At 36.8% G+C, this 13,912-nt stretch overlaps 1 protein-coding gene across 1 annotated transcript in view; it reads right to left on the bottom strand.

Moving 5' to 3' along the window:
* The window catches only part of LOC141380846 (uncharacterized), a 53,513-nt gene extending 44,139 nt beyond the window's left edge, over positions 1–9,374 (bottom strand). Inside the window, exons 1-3 of the transcript XR_012400093.1 lie at positions 9,294–9,374; positions 9,112–9,190; positions 8,722–8,800 (exon numbers count right to left, since the gene is read on the bottom strand). The gene's annotated coding sequence lies outside the window, so the exon portion shown is untranslated. The remainder of the gene's footprint in view (positions 1–8,721; positions 8,801–9,111; positions 9,191–9,293) is intronic.
* Positions 9,375–13,912: the final 4,538 nt, after the last annotated feature.

Consider the following 13,912-nt stretch of genomic DNA (forward strand, 5'->3'; position numbering starts at 1 on the left):
TTTTGATTATTTTTTTAAATAATATAAAAATAAATTATATTAGATAAATTAAATTAAATTATTTAGTTTTTTACATTTATTTAATCCTCATTTATGCCAATAATTGTAAAATGAGTCCCATCAGGATGTCTTTAAAAATTGCATTAAAACTCACCATTAGTTCTGGCATTACATGTGGACAATATTGAGGCGTTTATAGATCGGCAGTGTTTGTTGTAACCCATCTGAAAACATACCATTATTTTTTATTTATTTTTTATTTTTTGCAGCTTTTGTTCACGAAAATCTACCAGAGGCTGCAGTGTATGCTTTTAAGATCTTAAATTTCCCATTCGCGCCATTCGCACCTGCTGTTGAATCCACCAGAGGCCGCCTTCGACTGACTGACTCACTAACTGACTGACTGATCCCAAACACCCACTCCCTTCCCTAACCCAACCGACAGTGTTTTCAAAAGCAATCCAGAAAAGAATAAGCCTTCACGGGCGCCTGATTTTTACCACATTTCACCCTGTTTTTTACTTCTTTATTTTAGTTTTTCAGTGTGGTCAACTCCTCTCTGCGTCTCAAGTCTACCGATGTACACAGTGAGCCACTGGGCAAACTGGTAAAAGTGGTAAAGCGCCATAGTATTTATCAAAGACGAAAACCAGCCAAAAACAGAAATGTGTGTAGAGCTACACTTTCAGAATGAGCCAGTGTTGTTTTTTTTAACTCGCATTCTCACACCTCTTCATTAAAGCAGCGTACACAAGTTAGTTTTCACCGTGACATGATAATTGAGTTCCACACATTTCCTGAACTCGTCCGAGGTAAACATTAGAGCGTCTGGATTTCTGTGATTAATCTTTTATTAGACTGTCTGGATCTTGACAGCAGAAAAACAAGTTTGTTTTTTTCTTGAGCTCATCAGAAACAGACGGTGTGTTTACCGCGCTTTACTCTTATTACTGCCAAAATAAAAGTCATCATTAATCTCACATTTCTATAAATTTGCACAAGTCACAAGGGATCAATTATATTCATGCCACAGACATAAGAGTGCATGTAGCACAGCAGCTCTCTCTGATAATGTAAGTGGTTTGTGACAAATCGGCGTGTCGAATTGTGGAACATTGTGTTGCACAAACAATATTTTTCCCTCTGCTTTTCATTGTGCAAGTATAACACCACAGGGAACTCTCTGGAGGATAATTCAACAGGCTTAAATACACGCGTGTCAATGCTGGCACATAAAGGCCAGACAGACACATCACCCTCCACAATCACATTACCGGAGTATATTAAATGCATTTATTTATTTTAGAAATATAGAAAGGCTTGGCATCTGGATGTGCTTTAGTAGTGATTTTGTACAGCACAGTTGGGTTTATTTAGCACTGAAGCCAATTCGAGCGGTTATCATAATAAATCTTGTTGTATTTGAGGATAATTGAGAAAATTAAGCAAGGGAATAAGACAAATTTACAAAAATATACATGATGAAATGTTGTGAAAACAAGCAATTCCAATGTCGGTTTCCCAAATTCTATACAGAAGGAGCACACACACAGCTGTTATTTCAGAAGCCTATATTGCAACACAATCTCACTGCAATTCGTAACTTTTTGATTTAATGTCTGATTTGTAATAATTTGTACGATCTCATGACAATTCGTATGTTTCTTATTTAATGTCTAATTCGTAGAAAATTGTACGATCTTATAATAATTCATAACTTTTTGATTTAGTGTCTATGTTGTATAATTTGTATGATCTCAATGCTATTTGTAACTTTCTAATTTAGTGTCTAATTTGTATAAATATGTTTGATCTCATGACAATTTGTTACTCTTTGATTTTAGTGTCTAATTCTATCAATTTGTACAATCTCATAGCAATTCGAAACTTTCTAATTTACTGTCTAATTACTAATTTGTACGATCTCATGGTAATTTGTAACATTCTTGATTTAGTGTCTATTTTGTGTTCATTTGTATGATCTCATTGCAATTCGTAGCTTTCTGATTTAATGTCTAATTCGTAATAATTGTACGAGAACGACAATTGGTAACATTCTTGATTTAGTGTCTAATTTGTATTCATTTGTACGCTCTCATGACAATTTGTAACTTACTGATTTAGAGTCTAATTCGTATAAATATGTTTGATCTCATGACAATTTGTTACTTTTTGCTTTTAGTGTCTAATTCTATCAATTTGTACAATCTCATAGCAATTCGAAACTTTCTAATTTACTGTCTAATTACTAATTTGTGCTATCTCATGGTAATTTGTAACTTTTTGATTTAGTGTATATTTTGTGTTCATTTGTATGATCTCATTGCAATTCGTAGCTTTCTGATTTAATGTCTAATTCGTAAGAATTGTACGAGAACGACAATTGGTAACATTCTTGATTTAGTGTCTAATTCGTATTAATTTGTACGATCATGATAATTCGTAATGTTCTGATTTAATGTCTAATTCGTAATAATTGTACGAGAATGACAATTCGTAACTTTATGATTTAGTGTCTAATTCGTATTAATTTGTACGATCTCATGACTATTCGTTACGTTCTGGTTTAGTGTCTAATTCGTATAAATTTGTACGATCTCATGAAAATTCGTAACTTACTGATTTAGAGTCTAATTCTTATAAATTTGTACGATCTTATAGCAATTTGTAACTATCTGGTTTAGTGTTTAATTTGTATTAATTTGTACGATCTCATGATAATTCATAACTTTCTTATTTAGTGTCTAATTTGTATTAATTTGTATGATCTCATAACAATTCGTAACTTTCTTATTTAATGTGTAATTCATATAAATATGTACGATCTTGTGGCAATTCGCAACTTTCTGATTTTTGGTATTAAAATTAGTGTGTCAGAGTGTTTTGTTATTTGATTGGTTGATATAGTTGTCTAAATGTTAACTGGGTCATTGCTATGCAGTTGCTAGGGTGTTGCCAGGTGGTTGCAGGGCTTTTCTGTATGTTTTGTGTTATTGCTTAGAAGTGTTTAGATGGTTTCTAGGGCACTGCTAGGTCGTTTTCTGCAGCATTGCTATGCTGTTGCTAGGATGTTCTGATAGTTGCTAGGGTGTTACCAGGTGCTTGTTACAATGTTGTAGGTGTTTCCTTGGCTGTTGTCACATAGTTGCAAGATTTTAGATGGTAACTCAGGCATTTTGCTGTTACTAGGGTGTTCTGGTAGTTGCCAAGTGGTTGCAAGAGCGTTTAAGATGTTTCTTGAGATGTTGCTCTGTGGTCGCCATGACTCCAGGGTGTTTCTATGCAGTTCCTTGGGTATTACAGGTCATTGCTAGAGTGTTACTAGGTGTAAGAAAAGCATGATAAACATGATATTTGTACAGTAAAACACCCAGCCTGATCTCACAAGAAAACGTAAGTATTTTACGTTTTGGCAGTTTAGTAGCTAATTCGTACGAATTCGTACGAGTTCAGTCGTAAGAAACTGTACGATTTTAAAAGGAGGCGTGGCACCTAACCCCACCCCTAAACCCAACCGTCATTGGGGGATGAGCAAATCATACTAAAATGTACGAATTAGATCATACGAATTTGTACAAATTAGCCACAAAATGAAAAAGTTACGAATTGCCGTGAGATTGTGTTGAAACACCACACTCTCCTCAACAACACACCGATGATATGAGACATTCATTTCTTCATCATAAATGCTGCAGGACAACACACACACACATATTGTATAGGGATTTGTTCATCGTTAGTCTTCAACATGAGTAATAATAAGTGATTGTCCAATATTAAATCATACCCTGCAATACTTGAACTAATATGAATTTGTCTTGAAGTCAAACATAAGGAACTAATATCTTTGGCTCCATCTTGAGAATAGGCTCACATCTGATTGTCCAGACTGCGACCGCAGGATCTTTCTGGGAATGGAGTGTCTGTGCTTCGTGTCTCTGTTCTGATGGGAAGTTTTGGACTGTTTTCATGGATGTGTGGGCTGTGATTTATCATGCCGGTCACAGAGATCAGCTTAAGTTCTCAGCAGCGCCGCAGAAACCACACAGATAATGAACGCGGTTTAATGTCAGGAGGACAGTCGCGATTCTCCGACATCACAGCTGCGACAAGTGACTGTAATGAAGACCTGTTAATGGGAATACACTGCTGTGAGCTATAGGCCGATGGATGTTTATTGGGTCGTGAATCGTGATTTAATAATCTTCATTTTTATTTATTCATTCATTTTCCTTCAGCTTAGTCTCTTTATTCATCAGGGTCTCCACAGCGGAATGAACCGCCAACTTATCCAGCATATGTTTTACACTGCGGATGCCCTTCCAGCTGCAACCCAATACTGGGAAACACCCATACACACTCTCATTCACACACATACACTACTGACAATTTTAACATACCCAATTCCCCTATAGCGCATGTGTTTGGACTGTGGGGGAAACCTGAGCACCTGGAGGAAACCCACGCCAACACGGGGAGAGCATGCAAACTCCACACAGAAATTCCAATTGACCCAAACCAGCGACCTTCATGCTGTGAGGCGATCGAGCTACCCACTATAACACCCTAATCTTAATTTTAAAATTAAGCCTCCTAGGTTTGAGAAACCAACTCCCATACAGAAAGTCGCCGGTTCGATCCCAGCTCAGAGTGGATTGGATAATGTTGGACCAGCGGGGTTACGTTGGTGCCGTGACCCGGATAGAAGTGAGGTTTAGGGAAGTGAGTGGAACAGAGGCCAGCTAGTGAAGGTAAACCTAATTCCTCTGAGCTCTAAAGATGCTCTAGAGACAGATGCTAGAGGCCATGGTCTGCCATGCGGAAGATCGCCGCTTCGATCCCAGCTCAGAGCGGGATTGGGTGGTTACACTAACAACACCTCAAGAATGATTTAAACCCTTGCAACACCCTAAAAAAACACCCAGAAGACTCCTAGTAACTATTATAACAGCATAGCAACACCCGAGAAGACTTCTAAACAATACGAATACAGAAACTGTGTATCAATCAACTGTTTGACTTTTGTAGGAAAAAATATACCACAAAAGGGTTACCAGTTTTTAACATTCTTCAAAATATCTTCTTTTGTGTTCAACAGAAAAAAGAAACAGAACACCCTAGCAACAGCAGAATGCCTTAGCAACCATATGGAAAACCTAGCAACACCTCAAACAAAGCAATTTCTACTGCAACACCTTAAGAAACATCTAACAGACTCTAGCAAACACCTAGCAACACCGTATTAACTACTACAGCTCCCTAACAACAGTGTAGCAACACCCTAGAAAACTTCTTAACAACACCTCAAGACAAATACAGAAACTGTGTGTCAATCAACTGTGTGTGTTCGCTTTCATAGCAGGAAGAATAAACAATGGAATATCTTCTGTTGTGTTCAACAGAAAAAAAAAGAAACGGAACACCCTAGCAACAGCAGAATATCACCTAGCGATGCCTTAGCAACCATTTGGAAAACCTAACAACATCTCAATAAAATATATATTTTACTTTTACACCATAGCAGCTCCCTAAGAAACCTCCAGACAACTCTAGCAAACACCTAGCAACACTCTAGCAACTACAGCTCCTAAGCACCTCAAGACAAATACAGGAACTGTGTGTCAATCAACTGTGTGTTGACTTCCGTAGTATGAAAAATATATACCATGGAAGTCAATGGTTACCGGTTTCCAACATTCTTCAAAATATCTTCTCTTGTGTTCAACAGAAAAAAAGAAACAGAACACCTTAGCAACAGCAGAATACCACCTAGAAATGCCTTAGCAACCGTTTGGAAAATCTTAACAAAATCTAAAAAAATATATAACTCCTACAACACCATAGCAACCCCCTAAGAAACACCCAGAAGACTTTATAGTGGGAAGAAAAACATAGCATGGAAGTCAATGGTTACTGGTTTCAAACATTGTACAGAATATCTTCTCGAGTGTTCAACAGAGAATAGAAACAAGAAAAGCAACAACTACCAGAATACCACCTAGCATTGCCTTAGAAAACATTGAAAAAACCTAGCAACAGACCACAGAAGTCAATAGTTACCGGTTTCCAACATTCTTCAAAATATCTTCTTTTTATGTTCAACAATAGAAATAAAGTCATACAGGTTTAGATCAAAGGGAGGGAGAGAAAATGATGACAGGATGTTAATTTTTGGCCGAACTATGCCCTAAACACCTTTTCAAATCTATTTTAGATAACACAACATTATGTTATTTATACATTGTTTAAACTCTAAATATTTTAAGATGTCAAGTTTTGGATATTTTTTGGGTTTTCCTGTTTTTTTATTTGTTTTTTTTTTCTTTTGTTTTTTGTCCTTTGTGATTTAACTGATGCATGCATTACAGAGTTAAACTGAGCTTTAGCTGGCAGAGAGAGAGAGAGAGAGAGAGGGTGGGATTAATGTCGCCAAACCAAGAGGATAAAACAAAGTGAGGCAAATATTTGAAGAAGAACAGCACACAGGATGGGGCGAATATAAATAGGCTCTAAAAAAAGAGGAGTGAAGAGGTGGACTGGGATTCATGGGTGACTAACCTCGCCGTTATGGAAAAAATGAAAGAACAATGACATTAGAGATCCAGATTCATTAATATTATATTAATAATAGATTTATGAATGAAATATACTTACTTTAACAGCCAGGTGCTCATATTGGAGTAACATAACTGTTTAATGCATGTCTTTAAAGTAGTTAATGCACAGAAGGAAAAGCAATGCAATGATATAATGAAAAGTACAGTATTATTAATCAAATATAGGGGGAAATGATTTCTACAATCTTATTTTGGGGGGGGGGGGGGGGGTCATGCATGCAGTCATAATGTCATGCACTTTAAAAACCATGAAAAAAGCCGCACAAGGCAAAGAAATATGAACACATTTTGGGGTTTAAAGCGCTTTTTTGAAAAATCCGGTCCTGTGCTGGGTCATTTGTCCAAAGTAAAATCTGTTACGAAGCAAAAGCCCAGATCTGGAGAATTACTACTCATCCAGATGGCTACCAGTTTCCAACATTATTCAAAATATCTTCTTTTGTGATCGACAGAAAAAAAGAAGCATCCAAAATAGCAACCACAGAACACCTTAGCAAAAGCAGAATACCACCTAGCAATGCCTTAGCAACCATTTGGAAAACCTAGCAACACCTCAAGAAAAAAAATGACACCCTAGCAGCACCCTAGCAACAACATAGCATCTTTAAAAGTCTTTAAAAACCATGAAAACACTGAACAAGGCATAGAAACATGAACACAATTTGGGGTTAAAATGATGCAGAACTGCTGCTCGTCTAGATGGCTTCCAGTTTCCAACATTCTTCAAAATATCTTCTTTTGTGTTTGACAGAAAAAAGAAACATCCAAAAAAGCAACCACAGAACACCCTAACAACAGCAGAATACCACCTAGCAATGCCTTAGCAACCACTTGGAAAACCTAGCAACACCTCAAGAAAAAAATTACACCATAGCAATGCCCTAAAACATCCAGAAGACTCTAGCAATCACCTAGACGACCAAAAATGTTTAAATAATGGTAGTTTAGAGTAGATGGTTACCGGTTTCCAACATTCTTCAAAATATCTTCTTTTGTGTTTGACAGAAAAAAGAAACATCCAAAAAAGCAACCACAGAACACCCTAGCGACAGCAGAATACCACCTTGCAATGCCTTAGCAACCACTTGGAAAACCTAGCAACACCTCAAGAAAAAAATGCATTCTAGCCACAACATAGCAACGTCCAAAAGACTCTAGCAGTCACCTGGACTAACAAAAGTTTTATTGCTTGTAGTTTAAAGTAGATGGTTACCGGTTTCCAACATTCTTCAAAGTATCTTCTTTTGTGTTTAACAGGGGAAAAAAAACATCCAAAAAAGCAACTACAGAACACCCTAGCAACAGCAGATTACAACCTAGCAATGCCTTAGCAACCACTTCGAAAACCTAGCAACACCTCAAGAAAAAATTACATCCTAGCAACACCCTAGCAATGCCCTAAGAAACATCCAGAAGACTCTAGCAGTCACCTAGACGACCAAAAAGGTTTAAATGATGCTAGTTTAGAGTAGATGGTTACCGGTTTCCAACATTCTTCAAAGTATCTTCTTTTGTGTTTAACAGAAAAAAGAAACATCCAAAAAAGCAACCACAGAACACCCTAGCGACAGCAGAATACCACCTAGCAATGCCTTAGCAACCACTTGAAAAACATAGCAACACCTCAAGAAAAAATTACACCCTAGCAACAGCATAGCATCTTTAAAAATCTTTTAAAACCATGAAAAACTGCACAAGGCAAAGAAATACGAACAGACTCAAGAAACATGCAAAAATCAACTACAGAACACCCTAGCAACAGCCGAGTACTGCCTTAGCAGCCGTCTGGAAATCTAACAACACCTCAAGAAAAACACTACACTGTTAAAAATTGTCCCGTTAAAAAACAGTAAGTTACTGGCAGCACAGTTGCCAGCAAGTTACTGTTAAATTAACAGCATCTAGCTGTACAAGGGTCTTTTCTACATCAGGTACAGTAGAAGATGCCTAAGACAAGAATTACAATGATGTGGAAAGAGACAAAATTAACAACCATAATGTATGCGTAACATTTTTTAATTGTTTTTTTTTAGTTATTAGGACAATAATACCATATAGACAATAATAATAACTTTACCATGTTATCATGTTTCATTAAACTCACCTTGTAATCAGTAATCAATATGTGTATCAGAAATCCAGCTCCACTCTATGATGCAGTTAGCATGTTCACAGGTTCAGCGCTGAAATGGACATATAAAACATTTTATCGTGGTGATTAGCCAATTGTACTCGACAAAGTAGCATTACAATACAAACAAACAACAGTAAAATTTGCAGACACAGCATTAGGGAAATAAATGTTTTATCAAAGCCTACATTGAAGCCATATTAGCTAGCTATTAAAAGCTAAAGCTAAAATTAGCTATGAGATGACAATCTTTTCATCATGCTACATAAATCAATACTACTTTGTTGCTACATATGTTTAAAAACTGACTTTGTAGAAAAGCTTATAGCTTATATCATTTTTAATTATCATAGTCTGACTTACCGTGTAATCAGGAAATATCTGTGTCAAAAATCCAGTTCCACTCAATGCAGATACAGTTTGCACATTGACAGATTTAGCACTAAAATAGATGTAAAAAAGTTACAATATCAGCATCCAGTTAACCTATGTGCAATCACAAATGTGTATTTTGTGTAAAATGAGCAAAATAAAGGTGCACTCACCGAGTAAGTCACAGTAAAAAGAAGCATGAAAATCCACATGTGATGGCTGACGCTTCTGTTAAAAAAATACTGTTGATTGCTGTTTTTTTACATTAGTGTGATAAAAACAGTAAAATAATGTTACATTTCGTCTATGTCATGTCGAAAACCGTAAAAAAACAGCAACATACTGCTTTTGACAATAACAGGATTATACTGATAAAATTTTGCCGTAAATTAACAGCAATTTTTAACAGTGTACACCCTAGTAACACCATAGCAACGCCCTAAGAAACATCCAGAAGACTCTAGCAAACACCTAGCATAAATGTTTTTAGTTTAAAGTAGTTTTGCACCAAAGGAAAAGCAATGCAATAATACTGCTGCTCATCTGATGGTTACCGGTTTTCAACATTCTTCAAAATATCTTCTTTTGTCTTTGACAGAAAAAAGGAACATCCAAAACTATGCAATGACTATAACGATGTCATAAAACATAAAAAAAAAAGCTGCACAAGGCAAAGAATTATGAACAAATTTGGGGTTTAAAGAGCTTTTTGGAAAAATGCGGTCCTGTGCTGGGTCATTTGTCCAAAGTAAAATCTGTTACGAAGCAAAAGTCCAGATCTGCAGAACTGCTGCTCATCCAGAGCCATTAGCTGAATACAGTCAGACAGTGAGAGTCGGCAAATGATCCATGAACGAACGCAGCTCACAGCAGTCAGATCCGATCAACCACAGATTCACAGAGCACGAATGACTGTGACTGTTGCTCAGATTTCTTCAGAACACACATGCTATGATGTTCTCATAGTTGCTAGGGTGTTGCTAGGTGGCTATTCTGGGTGTTTTTTTGATTGTGTCACTTTGCATTTGCCATATATTAGTAAAGTGCTCTGTGTGATGTTTTTATGGTGTATTCTGGTAGTTAGGGTATTTGCAGTGTTTCCTAAAGGGTTTCTAAGGTGTTCTGAGGTTGCATAGTGCTTTGAATACATTCCAGGGTGTTGTTATTTCGTTGCTAGGGTGTTGCTAGGTGGTCATTCTGGGTGTTTTCAGGCTTTTGTTATATTGTTGGCAAAGTGTTCTGTGTCTTTTATTTTTTTATTCTGGCTGCTAGAGTGTTTTGGAGTGCTTTCTAAGGTGTCAATAGGTTGCATAGTACTTTACAAAGATTCCAGGATGTTGTTATGCAGTTGCTAAGGTGTTGCTAGGTGGTTATTCTGGGTGGTTTATGGCATGTGTCACATTTCGTTTGTTATATTTTTATTAAATTCTAAGGTGTTCTGAGGTTGCATAGTGCTTTGAATACATTCCAGGGTGTTGTTATGCAGTTGCTAGGGTGTTGCTAGGTGGTCATTCTGGGTGTTTTTAGGCTTTTGTTTTATTGTTGGCAAAGTGTTCTGTGTCTTTTATTTTATTTTATTTATTCTGGCTGCTAGAGTGTTTTGGAGTGTTTTCTAAGGTGTCAATAGGTTGCATAAAAGATTCCAGGGTGTTGTTATGCAGTTGCTAGGGTGTTGCTAGGTGGTTATTCTGTGTGCTTTATGACATTTATCATATTTCATTTGTTATATTTTTATTAAATTCTAAGGTGTTGCTAAGGTGTTCTGAGGTTGCATAGTACTTTGAATATATTTTAGGATGTTGTTATTTAGTTGCTAGGGTGTTGCTAGGTGGTGTTCTGGGTGTTTTGTGCATTTGTCACATTGCATTTGTTATATTGTTATTAAAGTGCTCTGTGTGTTGCTTTTATAGTGTGTTTAAGCTCCTAGACATTTCTAAGGGGTTTTGAGGTTGCATAGTGTTTTGAATACACTTCAGGGTGTTGTTATGCAGTTGTTAGGTTGTTGCTAGGTGGCTTATTTTGGGTGTTTTTGAGTTTGTCACGTTGCATCTGTTCTATATTTAGTAAAGTGCTCTGAGTGTTGTTTTTATGGTGTATTCTGGTTTCTAGAATATGTTGAGGTGTTTTTAAGGTGTTGCTAAGGTTGCATAGCGTATTGAATACATTTCAGGATGTTGTTATGCAGTTGCTAGGGTGTTGCCTGGTCGTTATTTTGGGTGTTTTTAAGGATGTGTCGCATTTCTTTTGTTTTGTTTTTATTAAACTCTAACGTGTTACTAATTTGTTCTGATGTTGCATAGTTCTTTTAATATAGTTCAGGGCGTTGTTATGCAGTTGCTAGCGTGTTGCTAAGTGGTTATTCCGGGTGTTTTTATGCATTTGTCACATTGCATTTGTTATATTGTTATTACAGTGTTCTGTGTGTTGTTTTTATGCTCTTTTCTAGCTTCTAGAGTTTTCTAAGGTGTTTTGAGGTTTCATAGTATTTTGAATACACTTCAGGGTGTTGTTATGCAGTTGTTAGGTTGTTGCTAGGTGGCTTATTTTGGGTGTTTTTGAGTTTGTCACGTTGCATCTGTTCTATATTTAGTCAAGTGCTCTGTGTGTTGTTTTTATGGTGTATTCTGGTTTCTAGAATATGTTGAGGTGTTTTTTAAGGTGTTGCTAAGGTTGCATAGCATATTGAATTTATTTCAGGATGTTGTTATGCAGTTGCTAGGGTGTTGCCTGGTCGTTATTTTGGGTGTTTTTAAGAATGTGTCGCATTTCTTTTGTTATGTTTTTATTAAAAGGTGTCGCTAATTTGTTCTGAGGTTGCATAGTACTTTGAATATATTTCAGGGTGTTGTTATGCAGTTGCTAGGGTGTTGCTAGGTGATTATTCTGGGTGATTTTCAGACATTTATCACATTTCCTTTGTTATTTTTTTTTTAAATCTACTGTATTGCTAATATGTTTTGAGGTTACATAGTACTGTGAATACATTTCAGGGTGTTGTTATACAGTTGCTAGGGTGTTGCTAGGTGGTTATTTTGGGTGATTTAAGGCATTTGTCACATTGCATTTGTTATATTGTAAATACAGTATTCTGGATTTTCTAAGGTGTTGCTGAGATGTTTTGAGGTTGCATAGTATTTCGAATACATTTCTAAGTGTTGTAATGCAGTTGCTAGGGTGTTGCTAGGTGATTATTTTGGGTGTTTTTCAGACATTTATCACATTTCCTTAGTTATTTTTTTATTAAACTCTACGGTGTTGCTAATATTTTTTGAGGTTACATAGTACTGTAAATACAATTCAGGGTGTTGTTATACAGTTGCGAGGTTGTTGCTAGGTGGTGTTCTGGGTGTTTTTGTGCATTTGTCGCATTGCATTTGTTATATTGTTATTAAAGTGTTCTGTGTGTTGCTTTTATGGTGTTTTCTAGCTCCTAGAGTTTTCTAAGGTGTTTTGAGGTTGCATAGTGTTTTGAATACACTCCAGGATGTTGTTATACAGTTGCTAGGGTGTTGCTAGGTGGTGTTCTGCATGTTTTTTTTTTTTTTTTTAGAATTTGTCACATTGCATGTGTTACATTGTTAGCAGAGTGCTCTGTGTGTTGTTTTAGGGTGTGTTCTGGTTGTTAGATTATTTGCGGTTTTTTCTAAGGTGTTGCCAATATGTTCTGAGGTTGGACAGTATTATGAATACACTTCAGGGTGTTGTTATGCAGTTGCTAGGGTGTTGCTAGGTGTTTTTTCTGGGCATTGTAAGGTATTTGTCACATTGTGTTTGTTATATTGTTAGTAGAGTGCTCTGTGAGTTGTTTTATGGTGTATTACGGTTGCTAGAGTATGTTGGGTGTTTTCTAAGGTGTTGCTATGCTGTTGCTAAGGTGGTAGTGCATTGCTAGGTAGTTTGTTCTGTCTATTTCTCAGAGTGTTGCTGTATGAAACAGTTATCAGGATGTATATGAGATATTTGCGCAGGCGTACCACTCGATTATGTTTCTCTTTTAGATTTAGAAAATATACAGATCTGATTACTCTGTTTAATGATTTCACATCTCTGCACAACAAATCCAGTCCTGCCCAGCCTCTGATTTCACTTTGTCTTTTAATCAAACCCAAACTTGATCACGTGACCTCAGTAATCCCCACCCACAGGTCGCTGTAGGACAAACTGGAAGGAATGCTGAGTTTCAGGACACACACTAATAACAAATTGGCCTTCGTTTATAAGATCCTCTCCTTGGATCCTTTCGTCAGACGATCTACAATGTGTAACACGTGTGAGTGATTTACTAATCAGCAATCCTGTTTTCACTTTGCTAGAACAGTGTGTTTCGTCTTCGTCCGAGACCCTGACGACTCTGTCCAGCAATATTTAATGCAGGATTCCCACACTGTCAGATATTGAATTGGCTGGATGTTGCTCTTTTGTTCTGTGAAACATCCTCATGTGCTTTGAGTCGGTGCACTCTCTGAGCTGGTTATTTTAAATGATTCACAAATTGGTTCTTAATTAGTTCTTAAAGGCATTTGAAGTCCTAATCAAGTCTTTGCAAATGCCTGAGAGTGTCATAGACATTCAGAGGTGTGAAAACTAGTTTAAAAGCACTGTCAGCAAGCGGCTGCAATGTGCATTCATTCATTTACTTTTCAGTTTAGTCCCTTTATTCACCACAGCAGAATGAACCGCCAACTTATCCAGCATATGCTTTACGCAGCAGATTCCCTTCCAGCTGCAACCCATCACTGGGAAACACCCAAACACTCTCATTCACACACATCTACTATTAACAATGTAGTTA

This window comes from Danio rerio, chromosome 25, assembly GCF_049306965.1.
Source record: "Danio rerio strain Tuebingen ecotype United States chromosome 25, GRCz12tu, whole genome shotgun sequence".
NCBI lineage: Eukaryota > Metazoa > Chordata > Actinopteri > Cypriniformes > Danionidae > Danio > Danio rerio.